The sequence below is a fragment of the Spermophilus citellus genome, assembly GCF_964194105.1.
Source record: "Spermophilus citellus genome assembly, chromosome: 10".
NCBI classification, from domain to species: domain Eukaryota; kingdom Metazoa; phylum Chordata; class Mammalia; order Rodentia; family Sciuridae; genus Spermophilus; species Spermophilus citellus.
In genome coordinates, this window is record NC_138197.1 from 46,842,073 (window position 1) to 46,863,947 (window position 21,875).

At 32.3% G+C, this 21,875-nt stretch overlaps 1 protein-coding gene across 1 annotated transcript in view; it reads right to left on the reverse strand.

The window, feature by feature from the left end:
- Positions 1 to 21,875, reverse strand: part of SLCO1A2 (solute carrier organic anion transporter family member 1A2) — a 146,828-nt gene that overhangs the window by 83,547 nt on the left and 41,406 nt on the right. The gene's annotated exons all lie outside the window — the stretch shown is intronic.

Sequence of the window (21,875 nt, forward strand, 5' to 3'; positions counted from 1 at the left end):
AAAAGTAAAGAGTTGGAAAAAGATATTCCACAAATGGAAATCAAAAGCAAAAAGAAGTAGCTATACTCATATCAGATAAAGCAGACTTTAAATTTTAAAAAATGGAAAAGGGACTAAAAATATTCTTTAAATATTGGTAAAATGATAGATTCAGCAAAGCACAATATATGCAGATATAACAATTATAAATATATATGTATCCAACACAGGACAACCCAAATATATAAAGCAAATAGTATCAGTTCTAAAGGATAGATAAACTCGAATACAATAATAGTGGGTGAGTCTAATACCCACTTTTCTCAATGGATGAATCATTCAGACAGAAAATCAACAAAGAAATAGCTAATTTGAACCATAATGTGGAGCAAATGAACCTAACCAACATTAACAGAGTACTTCATCTAATAGCAGAATACATTTCTCTCATCAGCACATGGAAAATTCTCCAAGAGAGATCATATGTTAGGCCACAAATCAAGTATCAGCAACTTCTCTAAAATTGAAATCATATCATATCATATATCTTCCCAGGCCACAACAGAATAAAACTGAAAATAAATGTAAGACTATAAAAAAATACATGGAAATTGAGTAAAGTGCTCCTAAATGAGCAATGAGAAATAAAAGGAAAATACAAAAAATTTTACAAATAAATGAAAATAACAACAAAACATACCAAAATCTGTGGGATATTTTGAAAGTAGTACTGAGAAGGAAGTTTACAGCAATAAATACACACATTTAAAAAAATAGAGAGATCTCAAATAAACAACTTAACAATGCAACTCAGAGACTTAGAAAAGAACAAACCAAACTCAAAATTAGTAGAAGAAAAGAAATAATAAAGGTCAGAGCAGAAATAAAATTGAAACTAAAAAAATACAGAAGATCAATGAAAATGAAACAGAGTTTTTTAAAAAGACTAACCAAAACTGACAAACCTTTAACAATACCAACGAAGAAAAAAAGAGAATCAGAGATGAAAAAGGAAACATAAAAATGATACAACAAAAATACAAAGGATTGCAAGAAACTATTATGAATAATCATATGCTTAAAAAACTAGAAGAAATTGATAAGTTCCTGAAAACATACAAAATTGAACTAAAAATAAGAAATCTAAATTAAGAATCTTCCATCTAAAAATGTTCAAGACTTGATGGACTTACTGTTAAATTCTATAAAATATTTTAAAAAGAGCTAATTCCAATTCTTCTTAAACTATTCTAAAAACTGAAATGGAAGAAACTGCCAACTTTTCATGAGGCCTACATTACCTTTATACCAAAACCAGACAAATATAACAAAAAAAGTACAGATCTATATCTTTCATGAACACATATGTAAAAATTAAATACTTGCAAATCAAATTCAACAGCACATCAAAAGATCATGCACCATGATCAAGTGGGATTCATCCCAAGGATGCAAGGATGGTTCAACATATGCAAAACAATAAATATAATACAACATATCAACATAACGAAGGACAAAAACCATGTGATCATTTCAATAGAGAAAAGCATTTGATAAGATTCATCATGACTTCATGATAAAAACTCACAACAAATTACAGAAGGATCCATACCTGAAAATACTAAACATTTTATATGACAAATTGATAGTATCATACTGAATAGAGAAAAGCAGAAAGTGTTTCCTTTAAGATTGAAACAAGACCAGCATGTACATTTCACCACATTTATTTACTATAACTGGAAGTCTTAGCAAAAGCAATTAAGGAAGAGAAAGAAAGAAATAAAGGGCATCCAAATTAGGAAGAAATTTAATTATCCATGATTACAGATGACATTATTTTATACGTAGAAAAAACACCATCAAAAAGCTGTTTATACACCATCAAAAAGCTTTTATAATTTATAAATAAATTCAGTAAAGCAGAAGGCTATAAAACCAGTAAAAAAACAGTAGCATTTTTAAATATCAATAATGGACTTACTGAAAAAGAAATTAAGAAAGCAATCACCCTCACAAAGCTTCAAAAACTAAAATATTTAGGACTAAATTTAACCAAGGAAATGAAAGGGGTCTACAATAAAAATTATACAATACTAATGAAAGAAATTTTAGAGGACATGAAAAATTGGAAAGATACCCCACTTGTGGGTCAGAAGAAAAATTGTTGTTAAAATTATTATACCACCCAAAGTGTATAGATGCAGAGCAATTCCCATCAAAATACCAGTGACTTTCTTTCACAGAAACATTTTAAAAATCCTAAAATTCACATAGAATCATAACCAAAGTGATCCCGAGGCAGGAGTGGGGGATCAATGTTGGAGGCATCACAATACTTGACTTCAAAACACTACAAAGCTAAAGTAACTAAAACAGAGAATATGCTCCTAGAATAGAGAGCCCAGGAACTAATCAATGTTCATACAGCCAACTGATTTTTGACAAAAGCATCAAGATCATATAGTGGAGAAAAATCAGTATCTTGCATAAATGGTGCTGGTAAAATTGGATGTGCATATGTAGATAAATAAAACTAGATTTGCTTCCTCTCACTGGACACAAAAAATCAACTCAAAATAGATGAAATACCAAAGTGTTAAATCCGAAACTATGAAATTTCTACAAGAAAAAATAGGGGAAACACTTCAAGACATTAGTGTAGTCAGTGATTTTTTTAAAGATGGGACCCCCAAAGACACAAGCAACAAAATAAAAACAGGCAATGGGAATTATATCTAACTAAGAAGCTTATGCACAGCAAACAACCAATAGAATTAAGACACAACCTACAGAATAGGAGAGAATATTTTCAAAATCTTAATCCAACAAGGAATTAATATCCAGAATACATAAGGAATTAAAAAATATGAACAAAAAATCCAATTAAAAAAATGAGCTAAAGAACTGAAAAATACTTCTCAACAGAGGACATGCAAATGGCCAATAAGCAGATGAAAAATGCTCCGTATCACTAATCATCAGGGAAATAAAAATCAAAATCACCATATGATATCATCTCACCCCAATTAGAATGGTTATCTTCAAAAAGACAGACAACAACAACAAAAAATAAATAAATAAATAAATGCTGGTGAGAATGCTGTGAAAAGGGAACTCTTTTTTTTTTTTTTTATTGATTATTTAAAGCATTACATAGCTCATGATATATCATCTTTCATACATTAGACTCAAATTGTGTTTTGAACTCCCATTTTCACCCCAAATATAGATTGCAGAATCACATCTGTTACATATTCACATTTTTACATAATGCCATATTAGTGTCTGTTTACAAACGGGAACTCTTAACACTGTTGGTGGGAATGTAAATTAGTATAGTCATCACGGAAAGTAGTATGGACATTCCTCAGAAAAATAAAAATAGACCCACCATTTGATACAGCAATTTTGCTATGGGGTATATATCCAAAGGAAATGAAATCAGTATACCAAAAAGACACTTGCATACCCATGTATATTGCAACATTATTCATAATAGCTAAAATACGGAATCAACCTAGATGCCCTTCAGCAGATAGGCATATTAAGAAAATGTGGCATATAAACATAATAGAACATTATTGGTCATAAAATAATGAAATCCTATCATTTGCAGTGACATGGATGAAATTGGAAGTTAAGACAAATAAGTTAGATACAGGAAGAAAATTGTACATGTTCTCATTCATTTGTGGAAACTAAGGTCAATCTTAGAGGAGAGTAGAATGGAATAGTGGTCACTTGAGAATGGGAAAAATGGGGTTGGAGGGTAGAAAGAAGTTGAATAAGAGGCTTTAAAACACAGTTAGAATGGAGGAATTACTTCTGGTTCTTCTTTAGCACAGGAAGATAACTACAGGTTAAAATAATCTAGCTGCATTTCAAAATGACTAGAAAAATACAAAATTCCCAACACATAAAAATGATTAATCTTTGAAAAAACAGAAATGCTTATTACCCTGATTTGATCATTGTATATTGTATACATGTATTGAAATATACAATGAACCCATAATTGTGCACAAATACTATGCTTCAATTAAAAAATAAACAAACATCAAAAACCAAATGCCTCCTTGCTATTGCCACAAGTTCATTAGGTCATTTTCTTAGTTTGTTTCCTAGGTTATCTGAGACAAACTGTTTAACCAAATGTTTAACCACCATAAATGTGGGCCATTGTTTTTCCAGTTCACATTATAGTTTCATGCTACCTGGTTCCAAAACTATTGACATGTATTTCATATTCTTATTGCAGGAAAGATATATTTACAGCAACAATTTCTGTATTTATCAGGTTCTGGTACAATAATGCTATATTGCAAACAGCCCCAGTAATCTCAATGGCCTTAAAACAAGTATTTTTACAGCTCTGTTGTTTGACAGTGGGTCAAAAAGAGACTGTACTTACCTGGCCAGGTTGAAAACCAGATTTCTAGCAAGGTCTAATTCTGCTCCATATGTTTTACTTTGGGGACACAAGCTATTCTGTTCCTATTGTCTTACAGGAAAAATAGTGAAACAAGTAGAAACATGAAATTCCCTTTGTGCTTCGTGTCATAACTTACATGATATTTGACAGCTTTGTACTGGCCAATGCTTGCCAAAGAACCAAGTCAATTATCAGTGTGCAAAAAAAGAGAATATTTTCCCACAGTCAGAAACTCTGCAAAATCACATGGCCCTAATCATCAACCCGGTATTCATTCCTGTACTCACTGATTACTTTTCAACCTCACCTATGTAAGTCTTCCCCCATGTACTTCCATCTTACTACAATGTCTTTCTGCTTTCTCTGCTATAATTCCACTTAATACTGATGATCAAATGCTAAAAGTGTGCTCTTTGAAGACCCCCCATCCTAGCTTCGTTTGCCCTTACTTAAATTTATATAATTTATTGTTTGTCATTTTATCATATCTGTTATAAATATGTAAACCTGTATAACAAGGTTATTTTCAAGTAGAGGGAAGATATGATATTTTACTCACTGTTCTCCTCTACAAAAGAGCTTCCCAAATTGTGTGCCACTTATTCACTGAGTAGATTAAACTGTGGTGAAATTATTAATACCTTAGCCAAAGGATGGCCAATGTAACCTAATAGCCAAGATTGGTCACCTTCCATTAAGAGGAGTAGAAAAACATTTGTTTATTCCAGCATGAAATACAAGTAGTTCTTTTTTTTCTTTTTTTAGACATTCTTTTATTTATTTATTTATTCACTTATTCATTCATTCAAATCAGTTACACATGACAGCAGAATGATCTTCGATTCATTATATACAAATTAGCATAATTTTTCACTTCTCTGGTTGTACACAAAGTAGGGTCACACCATTCATGCAATCATTTACCTAGGGTAATGATGTTGTCTAATTCCACTATCTTTCCTATCCCCTTACCTCCTCCCTCACCCCCTTGGCCAATCCAAAGTTCCTCCACTCATCCCATGCCCCTACCATTATGGATTAGACAAGTAGTTCTTTTCTACGAGTATCACAAAAAAAGCTCGAAAGCACCTAGAAAAGTGTTTCTCTGTTGGTGAATAATTACTACATGCTCATTGAATACATGAATGATCAATATCCTTTCTGAATTAAATTATCACTTTAAAATTACACACTGATAAGCCAATCCTAAATTTAAAATATACTACAGATCAGTGTAAATCACACCTTTTTCAGGATATGGAAATCAAATTATCTGTTGCTGAATTTCTTGATTATGATTTTAATATATACAAAAATATATGTTGTGAAAGTTATATAAAAACAGCATGATTGAACAACATGCAAAAAGGCAATATTAGCTAACTGCTCCCTATTTTGGATATAATAACATTCAACCAACATAAATATGTCAGATGGTAACAAACATATGTTTGCCTAAAAAAAATTGTCTAACCCATTTCTTCAGGTCAGTAGGAAATCATATTTTCTTGGTACTAATGAAAACATGACAAGTTATGATACAAACTAATTTCCATGTGTCCCTTTCATCTGCACCTGAATCTTCAGTGATCTGATTCTTCCTTTGACAAAGATGGAAATCAGAAAATATGATGAAAGTGTAGAAATTGAACTGCATCTCATATGTTTGGTCCTAGAGAGATGCTGCCTTGTTTTGTCTCTGTGACACTCTGTGACACTCATACATAGAAGAAAGTGGTCCTGTTGCCTCCCATGAGAGCCACTGTTTCAGAATAGGTAGAACCACAAAGAATTCTTTCATGCAACCCAGTTGTGGACAATACTATCATGCATGAAGAATAAATCAGAGTTGATGAAAAACCAGCCAGCAGCCCAAAATGAGGTAAATAAACCAGTTAACATGAATGAACAATGTCCTTTCTGAATTAACAGTGCTTGACTACAGAGAAAGCTGAGTAAAAATTTCAATTTAAAAAATTTACCTCGAAATATTCAAACCAGTTATCTATGCCTTAAGTTAGCAGATAGTTGCCAATTTTGCCTTTAACTCTGAAGTGCATACAATTGACATCAGTATCAAAATAGTCTAAGTATTATGACAAGTTCATCAAGAAATTTTTAAAGGATCCCCTTTTTGTGATATTATCATATGTTAAAACATGAAACACTTCTGAGTTCACCTAATCATTTGTGTTGCTTGCAAATTAGCTATCTTAGAGAAAAGGGTTTGATTAACACAACTTTAAAAAAGAAATGTGAGGCAGGTTGGCTGCAGCTTGAAAAGTTGATTTGCCTTGAGCTTTTCACAAAAGGTCACCAACTAGGATTCATTAACCACTGGCTTAACATTTTATTTTATTTCTCACTAGGCCATAATTCTGAGTTTGTGGAAGGGTGTCTACCTTCATATTCATCATACAATGGCAAACAGGTTCTGGGTTAGAAGACTAGCAAACAGATATAATTTACTCATACACTTTTTTTAAAAAATACCATTGGCCCTGATAATATGGAGAATTAATTAAACATCTGTTGGTGGTCTGTTAATGCTTTGGTTACAACTGGGCCACAGTTAAGTAATTGTCTACCTAATGGAATTTTAACTAAACTAACTCCAAAATACCAACCTCAGAGTTAACGTTTCCTGCACTCCTTTGTTTAAAGGCACTGAAGAGTTCCTGTTAAAAATGCACTTTCATATGATGTAAAAGAGGCTCAGTAAACATGTGCAGGTTGGCTAACATCATACAGGCGACAGTCAGATTACCTTATGCATAGCAAGACTCTTGGTAAAATTACCATCCTATATCTCTGATCAGGCTAAAATACCAAAATACAAACACCATGAGAAACCCACATGCACACATGCATGCACAGTCCACATGATATACACCTGTCATCTTCAAAAAGACAAATTGTCCTCATCATTTGTTTGTTCTCTCCTTAATCTTTATGATATATGACAGGCTAAATCTAAGACTGATTACTATGAAAACACCTTTTTCAACCACATTTTCTCTTTTCCTCTACTTTCTCTGTCTTCTCAGACATATCCCTTGAGTGTCTCACTTTGTTTCTTTCCAATGTGACACCAGCTAACTTAAGACACCATTCTGACTAAAAGATAACTAATCCTCTTGCTCCTTCTCAGAAAAAAAAATGCATATGTTTATAAAACATGAGAGAGCCCTGAATTTGGTTATCTTATGCAAGGGGAAAATGTTAATAATAGACATTTCTATTGCAAAGCACAAATAGCAAAACAGAACAAAATTTTGTAATATCTTTAACAAAATTTTGTAATATCCACTAGGTAGAACTTACTCTATCTACTCTCATGACTGGTTCCTACATAGAAAGTAAAGGAATTCTAGTAATGGCTGAAGAAAGGGAAAAGAACCATATGGATCAAATTTGTTCCTGGTGAATAATGTCCTTTAAATGTGACAATATTACTGCTGTGTAGTTAACATTACCACTTTCATAAATGAAGTCATGTATTTTCAAAAATTAGATAAATCTCATTTACTAAATGATAATTTGCATACAGCATTGCTGTTAAAAATAGTATGTGCTGCCTTTTAGGAAGTTTTATAATGAGAGAACCATAAAACTTTAGCATCATAAGAAGTCTGAGAGAAGATGTAATCCCTCATTCCCCAGACAGACTATAAATCCATGATGTATCCAATACTTGGTTTCATGTTTTCATAGAGGTCTATGATTCAGAGCTCTGCCTGACACACATTCGACAGCTTTTCATGCTCTGTTTCTACTCTTTTTGTTGCCCAAAATATAATCTATTTAATAAGTTAATACCAATATATTAATACCTTTTAATTTTGAATCTTTCCCAGACATATACATATTTTAATAGGAACCTTTTACTAGCTTTTTAATTAAAAGAACTGGCTTACCCATTAGGAATTTTAGCACACTGAAAGTTGAAGATGCAAATATATTTGATTGGGAAGAGCTTTAAAGCCCTTTCATAAAATATTGTGTAATTTTTCATCTGAATAAACATAGCAGAAAATTATAAGCATAAGAGAAAACAGAAAGTGAGCAAATTAATTAAAGGCTGACCCATACAAAACTAACAATGCATTTAATTCATTAAGTTAAATTAATATAAGATTTTTAAAAAAATAGAAGCTTGAGATTTTAGAGGTTTAAAATAAGTTTTTTTTTTTACACTGAATTCACGTTAGTAGATCCTATCTCCTATTATTTAAATAACTAGCTGTAATACTGCTTGTAGTATTTCTTGGTAAAGTCAATGTTGAGAATAACCACTTTTCAAAATCCCTAGCTCATATGTACAGAACGATTTTCCTATTCCATATCCATATAACCATAGGGAAAGTATTTATTAACATAAACTCCATAGGATAAAGTGGGAACTCCATAGAAGAAAGTAGCTAAATGGAACTTTTCATTAAAACAAACAAACAAAACTTGAAAGCAATGACCATGCATTCAAAGAAGAAGGTTAATTTTCAATCTTCATGTGTTGGAAACTTTGCTTTGATTTTGATGTGTTTTATATTTGGTTTTGCTAAGTAAAATTGCTGAATTTTCTAACATTTATTTTTCACTATACAAGTTTAATTCATTCTTCCCCGGAATCTCAGATAATGAAGACCAAATATAAATGAAAGTAGCACATTCACATGGAATTAACTTCCTCCTTGCAATAAGAAGGTGATAAATCTGTAAATCAGCATTCATGATGTGATCAAAATAGCCTAGACACTAAGGTTGGTCCAGACCAGTCTAAAATGCTAGATCCAGAGAAAGAGTGTTCATCAGTATTCAGGGCCTCAATATCTTCATTTGCTTTGGGCACAGATAGTAATAATGCTCCCCATGTATCTTAAGTAAAGAGGTAATCATGAAAAATCCAGGGTCATTATCAATTTGTGGGAGTGCATTCACAGGACCATGTTAAATTATAATTGACTTTTAGTGTTTATCATGTCACTATAGAAGACAAATATACAAGGCTGAATGAAAATTGTGAAATTAAAATGCATTTTTCCATCTCAAATCTTGAAAAACCATCACAAATTATACTTTCTTAAATAAATAAATCAATGAAAGAGTTATAACTGAAATCAATGAAATCAATTTTCCAAATTACAAACTTGCTAAATTTATCAAATTTGCAAATTTACTAAAACATTTCATATATTTATTATATTATATTGATTTCATATTTACATGTTACATGATTATATTGATTTAATATTTACGTGTTATATTATCTTAAAATACATATTCTCATTAAATACATTTTAAATAATGTTCAGTTTGTCAAACCTGGATCCTGGGCTTATTGGTCTTTCTATGATTATTTTCTAACATATATAAAAGCATGTATTTTAATATATTTTAGAACATAAATATATCAGTAAAGAAGTTCTAATAGAATAGTATTATAGACACAAAAAAGAGGAACAAATAAATCAAATATATTTTTATTTGTAAAAAGTATATCCATGAGGAATACAATTAGGAAGAATGCATTCAAAGAGAAAATATTCATATAGAATATACTCTTCAATAGGCTCTTGATTATTTTCAAAGAGAAAATATTTTTATTCATTTAATATAGTTGAATCAAATATGTTTATAGGAAACCACACACAGAATCATTTAATATGTTCATGCAGATAGATGAGTCATTTAAGCAACATTTCTGGTAAACTGGTAAATTTAGTGAATAGGCTATTCCATGATTGGCTTTTAATGCTTTGATATTTGAAGAATTTATCTGTTTCTACAGAATTGTAGTGAAAGAATTGTGGGTCAAACATATGAATTATTGCTGAGCATAGAATACAGATAAAGGGTGGACAATTGTGTTCAGAAGAATTTACACTGAGAGTAGACATAGGTCAGATCAAACCATAATTGCCATCTGTGTAACTTTGTATTAAGAAGATAAGGTCTGAGAAATAAAACATGCAGAACAATGATTATCTCTTGTTCTTGCTTCATTAAAAGCCACTGGCATAGTCACCTTCACTGCAATAACTACTTAGTTACAGAAACCAAGCAATTTTCCTTTAATTGGAGTTTCACCTGTTGTGTGACCCAACCTCTGAGAACATCAGATACTTAATATCCTGAATTTGCAAACCTATAACTTAGGCTGACTGCTTTACACCATTATGAAAGAAATACTCACATTTTCCATGCACTTTATTTGGAAACAAGATGAGCTAGCATAGTGCCATTAATAGTAGGCTCATTTGTGTATTTTGATAATTGCCAAAGTAAATCTACCCACATAAGGAACAGCATTTCCTTCCCTCCTTGAGGGAAGCTCTTAGTAATATGACTGATTCCAAGTTCCAACATAATTGTAAACTAGAGAGGGAAAGCCATTATTTATAGCCTATTTGTCAAGACCATTATTTTTCTTTAAATGAAGCATGTTGTAAGATAGTGAAGATGTCATTCATTTGGTAACCCAAATGAGAAGGAAATTATCAAAAGTGGAACAACTTAAAAGAAAACTTGCTTACAACTTCATTGTCAGTGGTTTGTACTAGCACAAGTCAATCCACTTACTCAAGTGCAACTTATTTGGATTCCTATATGGTGGGAAACAATGTATTAGGCTTTGAAGTGAAGTGGTAAGCTCACATTATTTCATTATTTTTCTTAATATTTTTGTAATAATTGCTTGATTTTGCTACTGCATGTTTTCTGGCTGGTCAGGTAAATTATGGTTTCCTCTGTGTGTTTTTTCTATACAACAGTATAGCAATATTTAAGTTCCCTGTGGCCCAGGACTATTTCTTGACCTAATTTTTACAACCGTGATTCCTAATATAATGATGAGTGCCAAATGTGGACTGCATTCTTAATGCTAGGTAGTATGATAACATGGATTTTAAAGATCTCAACTAAATCAACTTGTTAGACCTGAAGTTCTATCCAAGTAGAAACTATCTGCCTTACTCACCTCTGAATCACCTTATCCTTTCCACTATTATTATTCAGTGCCTGGAACAAAAGAGATGCCCGTTAGAATTTGCTAAATCAAGAATTAATTTTAAAATCAGTATCATAAACAGATAAATATTTGGAAATGTATATATATTAATTTGCTCACAAACTCAGAGCCTGTTTTCCAACTCAATTTGTCATTTTCCAAAGCCCTACCTCTTAACCACACACTGGAATAATGAGGTGCCTAAACATTTATAAGATACTGTAAGGAGGCATCAGGTAAATAAGAGGTTAGTTAGCTGCTAATAGTATTACTGTCGAGTAGCTTAAAAGCCAATAGATAAGAAACGTAGGCTGCTGTGATAATCACAAAATGTGTTCCATTACACGAGACATACAAGTATGGGGTTCACAAAGTTCAGCATGCTCTGGGAATAGAAAGCAAGCTGTCAGCTTATTAAAACAGTTTCTTAAGACATGGTCTATAGTCTACCTGCAATGTATTTCTGGACATAATCAAAGACCTGCTAAAACAATGTCACCCAGCTCAGGAGCATTCAAATGATCTCCAGGAGCATCATACATTTGCTGTCTTGCTTTTTTTTTCTTTTTTTTATGCCTTAGAAAACTTCTGAACCTTACTAGCAAATTTTTTTAAACTTGGGAATAAATCACTGATGAAGGGAATAAATGAAGTGTTCAGGCCAGTCAAATAAATCCCACACAAGCTCGCTATTATCTAAGCTGTTGGGTCCCAGTATGCAACAGATCTGAAGTTGCCTTTAGGAAGTTTACTCCTGGGTTTCAAAGTAAGCTAACCAATTTGTGATCTAAAGAAAATCTTGAGAAACAAATTTGAAGGAACCATTGAAAGGGATTCAAAATGGCTCCAGATACCATTTTCATGTTGAAAGTATCAGGCCTCTAAATATAATCAGAACTATCTCAGAAAATGTGCTGTTTATTTCATAATTTTTTTAAAAGTGACTGTTATTTTTAAATTTTTTTCAATTTTTTAATTTATTTTTAAAAATAAATGACAGCAGAATGCATTACAATTCTTATTACACATATACAGCACAATTTTTCATATCTCTGGTTGTATATAAAGTAAACCCCTATCTCTCACCATGCACAAAACTCAACTCAAAGTGGATCAAGGACCTAGGAATTAAACCAGAGACTCTGCATCTAATAGAAGAAAAAGTATGCCCTAATCTTCATCATGTGGGATTCCACCCCAACTTCCTTAGTAAGATTCCTATAGCACAAGAATTAAAACCAAGAATCAATAAATGGGATGGATTCAAACTAAAAAGTTTCTTCTCAGCAAAAGAAACAATCTGTGAGGTGAATAGAGAGCCTACATTCTGGAAACAAATTTTTACCCCTCACACATTAGATATAGCACTAATCTTTAGGGTATATAAAGAAGTAAAAAAGCTAACCACCAAAAAAACAAATAACCCAATCAATAAATGGGCCAAGAACCTGAACAGACACTTCTCAGAAGAGGATATATAATCAGTCAACAAATATATGAAAAACTATTCATCATCTCTAGCAATTAGAGAAATGCAAATCAAAACAACTCTAAGATTTCATCTAACTCCAGTCAGAATGGCAGCTATTATGAAGGCAAACAACAATAAGTATTGGCAAGGATGTGGGGGAAAAGGTACGCTCATGCTTACTGGTGGGACTGCAAATTGGTGCAGCCAATATGGAAAGCAGTATGGAGATTCCTTGGAAAACTGGAAATGGAACCACCATTTGACCCAGCTATCCCTCTCCTGGGTCTATACCCAAAAGACTTAAAATCAGCATACCACAGGGACACAGCCACATCAATGTTTATAGCAGCACAATTCACAATAGCTAAACTGTGGAACCAACTTAGATGCCCTTCAGTAGATGAATGGATTAAAAAATGTGGCATATATACACAATGGAACTTTACTCAGCAATAAAAGAGAATAAAATCATGGCATTTATTTCATAATTGACAGATGAGAATTAAATCTCACCACGTACTTCAGTCAAGACCTACATTCCCTAAATCGATCCAATTTCTGGAAATACAAAGAGAGGAAAGACTAGGAAGGATATATGGTAGCAAGTAGACAAAATTCTAAGATATCTGAGCCATTAAAAGCCCTATGGGACTTTAGTTTGCTAAGTTCAATTCCAGTGTCAGTAAAATACCAATGACATTTTATTTTTGCACTAATTGGATTATGATATTTCCCTTCTTATACCTGATTTCTTAAGGTCATTTTATTGAGGAAATTTCTAAATTTAACACTTGAGAGAGTTACTATAGCTGTGTAGATGTATGTGTGTGGGAAAATATCCATTATCAATCAAGATTGCCTACATATAAATATACATTTTTGCTTGTTATATATTGTTTGTAGATAAAACTTTGTTGTTGTGAGTCTCTGAAACTCAAAATATTTGTTCAGAATATTTATGTGTTAGCTCTACCACCCATAGCCCAAAGCATAATACAACAAAGATTTTTAACCAACTTATGCTGAACTATATTAAAATAAAAATGTTCCTTTTTGTTTCGGTTCATGAGTTGGTTCCTTGTTCCTGAAGGAGTTATCTCCTGAAGAAGGAGACATGCAAAAACATCTCCTCTCTGTGAGCCTGGCAGTTTCATTGAACAATTTATACTTAAAGTGAAACCACTAATCTTCAAAGGAATTTTTGGTGTGCACTTCTTAACAATTGTTAAAAACGATTTCAACTTTAATTATACACTATTTGTCTGAAAAATGCCAAAACATAATCACAGGATATTCTTTTTAAATTATTACAGTATCAGTTTAAACAATCAAATCATAATAAGAGTTCTTTTGACTGTTCACCTTAGCACTTTAAACTTCTATCTATCCAACCACAGCATTCATAACTAGCATTTATAAAGAAATGAGTATTTGAAGCCAGGTAATTTTATTTTATCTATTAAGTTGGAAGTTACTTATCATGAGATCAAACAGCAATATAACTAAAATGTAAGCAACAGAAATAGTATTTTTTAAATATTCCAAAATATTTCAGAAATAAAGGAATAGTATAAGAGTCAGAATAATTTTATATGCTTTAAGACCATGCATTTTGAGAGAGGCTCCTCTATACTTCCCTCCAAGAATCCAAGTAACTACCTCTTCTTGCTCCAACAATTTAATATTTGAACAAATTAATCTAAATAGACTCTGGATCTGTGGAAACCAACTACCACAAAGGGAAGATGGGAAACACCAAATTAAAAGGTGAAAAAAATCAAATACTCAGTCCTCTTCCCCAAATTGTCAACCAAGAATATTCATTTCTTGAGGAAAATATAAGAATTTTTTAAAACTGAATATATACAGATAAGTGTATATATGTGTGCATAAAATAAATATATACGTGTGTGTGTGTGTGTGTGTGTGTGTGTGTGTGTATATATATATATATATATATATATATATATATATATTTCAAAGACCTAAAACCTGAATCAAAATGAACAGTAATACTACCCTGAAGGTGAAATATAGTTTGAGAATTCTACTACATGGAGTTTCATGACTTCTTTCTGTGTTTTCTAGATGGTTCTCTGGGAAGAAAGAAAAAGCAAAGCTTACTGGCTTTGGTAGAACATGACTTGCAATTGCTCTAATGAACCTGATTATATTCTTTTTATTTTTCCCTTTTCATTTAGCTCATATGTGAAAATCTCCTATGGACAACTTGGATCTTTCCCAGAGGCCTGGTCCAATTCCAGCTTCCAATGTCATCAATACTAGAGGGAGGGAGAAGGGCCAAGAGGCTGCAGATCCATGTGGACATCCCTCCAGGTGATGAGGGACATTGCTGCAAAGGAAGAGGGAGGAAAAGGCCAAGCTCATGGCCAGTCTCATATGGTTATTTTCTGCCACTTGCCAGTGAAAACTGACATTCAAATTTCCCAAATTTACCTCTCTTTGAATTCCAATCTTAGTTTTAATCATTAATTGCTTCATTTCTTTAAAACTCTTCCAGCTGGTGGTTGCTCTGTGATGTGACACATGTTGGTTAATTTTTTCTCTTTACCAGTCTTATATGAATTTGAAGAAGTTACTCAGCCTCTCTCAACCATACGAATGCTCATCAGTAAAAGCAACAGTTTTTACTGTTGTTTGAGGATTAAAATATTATACAAAAGTGTTTTAACAAAATGCTTGATGCAAGACAGATTCTGAATAAACATACATTCCACTATACTTCCCTCCTCCCTAGGAGATAACCTCTCTGCTACACTTGTAATTCCAGAGCCTCCCAGTTCTCTGGGAACACTATGCCAACAGTTATCCTTTCTGGATTCTGTCTCCAACTCTCCCTTCTGCTAGCTCCTGAAAAATCAACAAATATTTATTGAGCATGTAGTTAGTAAGTGCCAGATATGTCTTATGTATTATTCTAACTACTCCTAACCACTGCTTAAGGTATTGGTCTTTCTCCTTCCTGTCATATGATGAAAACTCTTCATTAAGATTACAGTAGGAGAATTCATATAAAGATTATTGTCACTGGAGATTTTCACGTATGAACTAAATGAAAAGGGAAAATAAAAATATAAAAACTTAGGTAGAGGTTTTTGAAAATTTAGATTGTATGTGTATGTAAGCATTTCCAGAAAAAAATATTTTTTTCTAATTATAGTTTGAAAAGGGGTCATGGCTCTTAATATTTTAAGATTCAATGGTCTATATGAGTAACAAGGACAAACTTTTCACACTCCTACACTTGGCTAGGAAGATAATGTTAACATGAAACAAGGCGAATTAGTTTACAGTATCTCTAAAAGTCCAGGAATTTCTAGACTCCAAAATAATTCAGAAACAAGGAAATAGTATAGGATTCAGAATAATTTTATATGCTTTAAGACTATGTATTTTGAGAGAGGCTCCTCTATACTTCCCTCCAAGCATCCAAGTAACTACCTTTCCTTGCCCCAACAATTTAATATTTGAATAAATTAATCTAAATAGACCCTGGATCTGTGGAAACCAACTACCACAAATGGAAGATGGGAAAGACCAAATTAAAGAGTGAAAAAAAATCAACTAAATTTTCAGTCCTCTTCCCCAAATTGTCAACCAAGAATATTCATTTCTTGAGGAAAATATAAGAATGTTTTAAAACTGAAAGTCCCTGGAGAAAAGAACCACAAATAGTGAAATGTGGAATCTACCAGATAAATGGTCAAATTCCCACCCAATAATCTTACAGTGGATCCATCAGTTGGCAAGCCATGTCCACACATATAGCACCTGATCAGCTTTGTAGCAACTAACTGACAAAAATTAACTGGCTTTCTACTGCTTCCAGACATGTTTAAATAAGAGAAAAGAAAGTATATGCCAACACAAAGACTTATACAGGAATGTATAATATAGCAACTTAATTTGTAATAACCTCAAATTAGAAAACTCAAAAATCCTTCAATAGGTCAACAGCTAAACATTTTATGGCATATTCACAATGGAATATTACTTAGAAATAAACAAACAAAAAACAAAATTCCAAAAGCCTATTGATGTAGAATGCAGATAAATATCAAAAATTACTATGCTGAATTTTAAAAACCAGACAAAAATAATGCTACATTATTTCATTTGCACAAAATTCTAGAAAATGTAAACAAATCTATAAGAACAAGAAAGCACATGGGTGGTTGCCAAAGGAGGGAGTTGGTAAGTGGAGAGGATAGGGAAGTAGAGCAATGATACATTACAACAGGTCGCAAGAAAAAAATTAGGAGTATAGACATGACCATTATATTGATTATGGTGATTGTTTCATGGGTGCATATATATGTTAAAACTGATTAAACTGTATATCTTAAATATGTATAGTATAATATTTTGATAATCTCTACATGAAGTTGTAATACAACACTAGTAGAATAATAAATAAATGGGAAACTAAGGATAAACAGTCATTTAAAGAAAACTTCAATTAAAAAAAATATCAAGCACAAAAAAAATGGGCTGGGGATGTAGCTCAGTGGTGGAGCACTTGCCTAGCATGTACTGAGGCCCCGGGTTTGATTACCACCACCACAAAAAAAAAAAAAAAGAACAAAACAAAAAAAAATTTTTTTTAAGGAAAGGGGAGGAGAACCTAAAGAAAATAAAGCCCACAAAGGGAAGATAGTTTTTATAAGAAACAGTAAAATGAAGATTATAAATAATATATTTAGAAATAAGGATGGATATTGTATCAATTAAACAAAAAACAGAATGATATAAAAAGACATTCAGAAAGCAAGAGCTCTTGACATTTTAAAATAGGATCATCAAAATTAATTTTAAAAGTTAGATTGTTTAGCAAATTTCCAAGAAGATAAAAAATTACAGATGAAAAATAGAAAAGTATAATTAATACAAGATTAATTTAATACATCTAATTCTGAAAAGCCATTTTGGAAGGAAAGCAGAGAAAATTATTAAGAAATATTCAAATGTTTCCCAGAAGTAAAGGACACAGAGTTTATATGCTAAAAGAAACACTGAGTTTTCAGCTTGGTCAATGAAAGAGACCCACATGAAAGTATAATAGCATGAAATTTCATGTGCCAAGAATAAAGAGAGGATCCTAAGGGCTTCCAAGGAGACATTTTTAAGTCACACTCAAAGAATCAAAATTTTCTTTTCTCTCTAGCTACATAATCAGTTAGACTACAGTGAATGGTTTCCTAATTCTGAGTTTAAATCTTATGTTCAGAATCATGTGTCTAGATCCATTTTCAAGCAAGAGTAAAGAGAGAGTAAGGATATATTCAGAAACAGAAAGTCTCAATCTTTCACATACCCAGTCTCAGGAAGCTACTGCAGGACAAGTGCCATCAAAATAAGGGACCAAACCAAGAAAGCTAGAGAAGGATAGGATATTCAAAGCAGAAGAATGGTGGGAGTATTTCTCAATGTGACAAAAAGGGGAGGAAAAACTGTGTTGCAATCTAGAGAACAACCAGTTCAGAGATTAAAGGAAGACAGAGGCTGTGGGAGAAAGACTGCAAAGGAGTAGACAAGGAGAAAGTTGGGAATAAAGAGAATACTACATAAAGGTGGTTTTACCACTCTCTGAGATAATCTGAAGATCTAAAACTAAACAATAAAAGGAGGCGAATATTAATTAGAAGAAAAACAAAAGGTTGAATAAGAAAGCAAACATAATCAATAGTATCCTATTTGGTTCCATAGTGAACAGTACTAATGCCAACATAAAAGCATGCACACCCACCAGAAAACAATGCGGCTGCCAGAGTACTGAGGTCTGTCAGAAAGATACAAAGGGAAACTAGATGGGACTCCAACATAGGATAATCTGAATATCAAAAAGATAAAGGAGCTCAAAAATCATGTTACTAAAATACATAGATAGGTTCATGAGACTAGACAAAAATCCCCTTATTATTTTTGGAGGATGTGAAGGAACCAATTAGTGATTACATTCTGAAAGCTGATAAATAATGAGAAAGATAAAAATAATGACCTTGTCTTTAAAACTACCTAAAGGTCATAGAATAGTTAATGTAGAATGTTCTCTTTTATAGAATAATTTCAGCTAATAAATGTCAAACAACTGATATAATTAGACTATCATTATCTTGCAACCCCCAACAACAATGATTCCAGGTTATCACCACCAATGGCTGTAAAAACCAATAGGTGAAAAGCTGATGGAGAACTCAGAATGAACAACTTGGCTGCCATTTGAACTGCTGGATCATTCTTAATCATCATAAAAGAGATTCAAACAGCTATTATGTGTCCCTTGATATGACACAACAGGAAATAAACAGCATCACATGAGACGTATCCCTACCAAAATAATGAAATCTGAATCAGACCACGCCTCTAGAACAAGCCTCTACCAGTAGAGAAGAAATAAAAGTGAGAAAGAAACACGTTAAATGATATCACATGTATGCCACCAGCAAAATCATGATATGTGAATTCTACATAATAAATGACCTTGTTATTTACATAACAAAGGTAAATACTAAAAAAGAACAGAGAGTTATATTAAAGGGGTCAGAAGAGACAGAGCAACCAAAGGTAGTCTCATTAGGATCCTGAGTCCAACAAACCAATTAAAAATGTTTAGACATAGAAAATGTAAATGCAGAATGGATTACTTAATGATATTAAGGAACTACAATAAATTTTATTTTTAGATGTGGTAATGGTTCTATAGCTGTTATATAAGGTATTCTTATCTTTTATAACATAAACAAGTAACATTACATGTTTGCTAGAGTTTGTTTTAAATAAAGTCAGTGTGAAAATTATATGATCTCTAGGATTTATTCTATGTAATCCAGTCTAGGGTGGGAAGAAAGTGGATAGAATAAAGAGGAAGCAAGATAGACCATGTGTTAAAATTGTTGAAATTTTACACACATTCAAAAGTTGACATTACAAAAAGTTTAAAATATAAATCAAAAAAATTATACACCTAATATGGATATAATCCAAGATGTTTAAAGTATTTTAGAAGAGGGTAAGAAAAGTGAAAATGGTGTCAAGTGCTGAATCTTTATCCTCTAAGACAAGTTATCAGCTTATGACATTCTAAATTGAAAAATCAAGAACATCCAGAGAAGAAAATATTTTTGAAATATGGAAAAACAGACAAGACAAAGTTGAGTACATGTGGAAAAGTAGACAGTAGACAGAAGTGAGGAAAAAGATTGCAATTTATTATTAGTCTTGTGATACTGTGCAATCTTTTTAAAACTGTGAGAATATACAAATATGATGAGAAAGTAAAAGTATTTTTAAAAAGATATACAAAAATGTTTTGCTATTTAAAATTTTATATGATAAAGGCCACTATTCTATATTGTGGATTATATCCTGACACTCAGTTTAATCTGCTCTTCTCTCATGTTTCCCCCTTCATTCCACTGTCAAATCATGTTATGATTCTGAATATATTTTGAATGCATTTATTACTTCTCTAACTTTACTGGCATCACCAGACTCTGAGGCTTCCTTTATCATTTCTTATTTGGAACCTTGATGTAGTCTCCTAATAGATTTCCTGGTTTTACTCTTTCCATCCTCTCGTCCATTCCACACAGTAGTCAGAGTGATGTTTTAAAGATGCAAAGCAGAACATTTCACAATCCTGCTTGGACCCTTCAGTACCTTCAGATTGCCACCTAGAGATCCCAAAGTCCTTAAGTCAGCCTTCTTCAGTGACCTGCCCATTCAGGCTCCTATTTACATCTTCAGCATCTTTAAACATTTATGCCTTTATTCAGATGAATTTACACATGTTCTTTGCTGGTTCTGAACAATTTCCATTACTCTTTCTTTGATTGCTCTTTTGCTTTGAGAATTCAACTTAAATTCCACCATTTTCTTTCTCACACCACTATATTATTTCTTTTCATAGCACTTACATTTTAGTTGCGTATCACTTGCTTACTCTATTTCTTCCACAGATTCTAAGCTACAAGAGCAGAAATTTGCTTGATTAACTGTCATATCTTTGTTACTTATAATAATCCCTGCCACAGAGTTGGTCCTCAACAAACATTTATTGAATCAATGTAATATATTACAGGACAATTTTTCTCAATCTTAGTGTATATACTAAGGAAAGATGCACATTCTGATTCAGTGGGTCTGAGATGGGGCCTGAGTTTTGTATTTTTAAGAAGCTCCCATGGGAGGACAAAGCTGCCAAAACCTTTTCACACTCTAGCTAGGAGACACAAGATGAGCAATGATGGTATTTGTTCTGTAGGAAGGAGCTCCTGATCCAGTAATGGAGATGCCAGGTTAAGAGGATTTAAACGACCACATAAGCTAACTTCACTTCCATTAATATAGGAAGTATGTAAAAACTAGAAGCAATTTGGTATTAGGATAGGCATTGATCTTCCTAAAAATTATACAAGATCAGCATAAGGCCACATCTGGCTATAACCAAATCACTCAAGATATTGTAATAAGATACCTAATTTAGAGAAAGCAATTGGCAATTCAGTATATGGGAATAGAGATCCTTTTTAACAAAGAAATAAACATCCTGGTATAGTTGATGAGAATTTGAACTTCACTCTGTAACCTTAAGCAAACCAATTATATTCTCTAATTTTCAGTTTTACTAGCTATAAATTGGAGCAAATTTTGCCTATCTTAGAGGTGTGAAGAAGAAGGAAGTATCACATATCAATTAAATAACTATGCCTGACACATAGTAAAAATATCAGGTCCTTTGTAAAAATTTTCCTTATAATATTAACTTCCTAGGGAGTGAGGGAGAATTCATTTTTTAACATAATATTTGGCACTCTTAACATCTCAGAGTGAAAAAGGGCTATGAAAGTAAAATAAATAAATAGGTAGATTAGAGGCAGGGATCTAGGACTAAATGAATGTTCAACCATGAGAAAGAAAATCTGAGAATTGGTTCAGGATTTAGCATTAATTGGTTGTCTGAC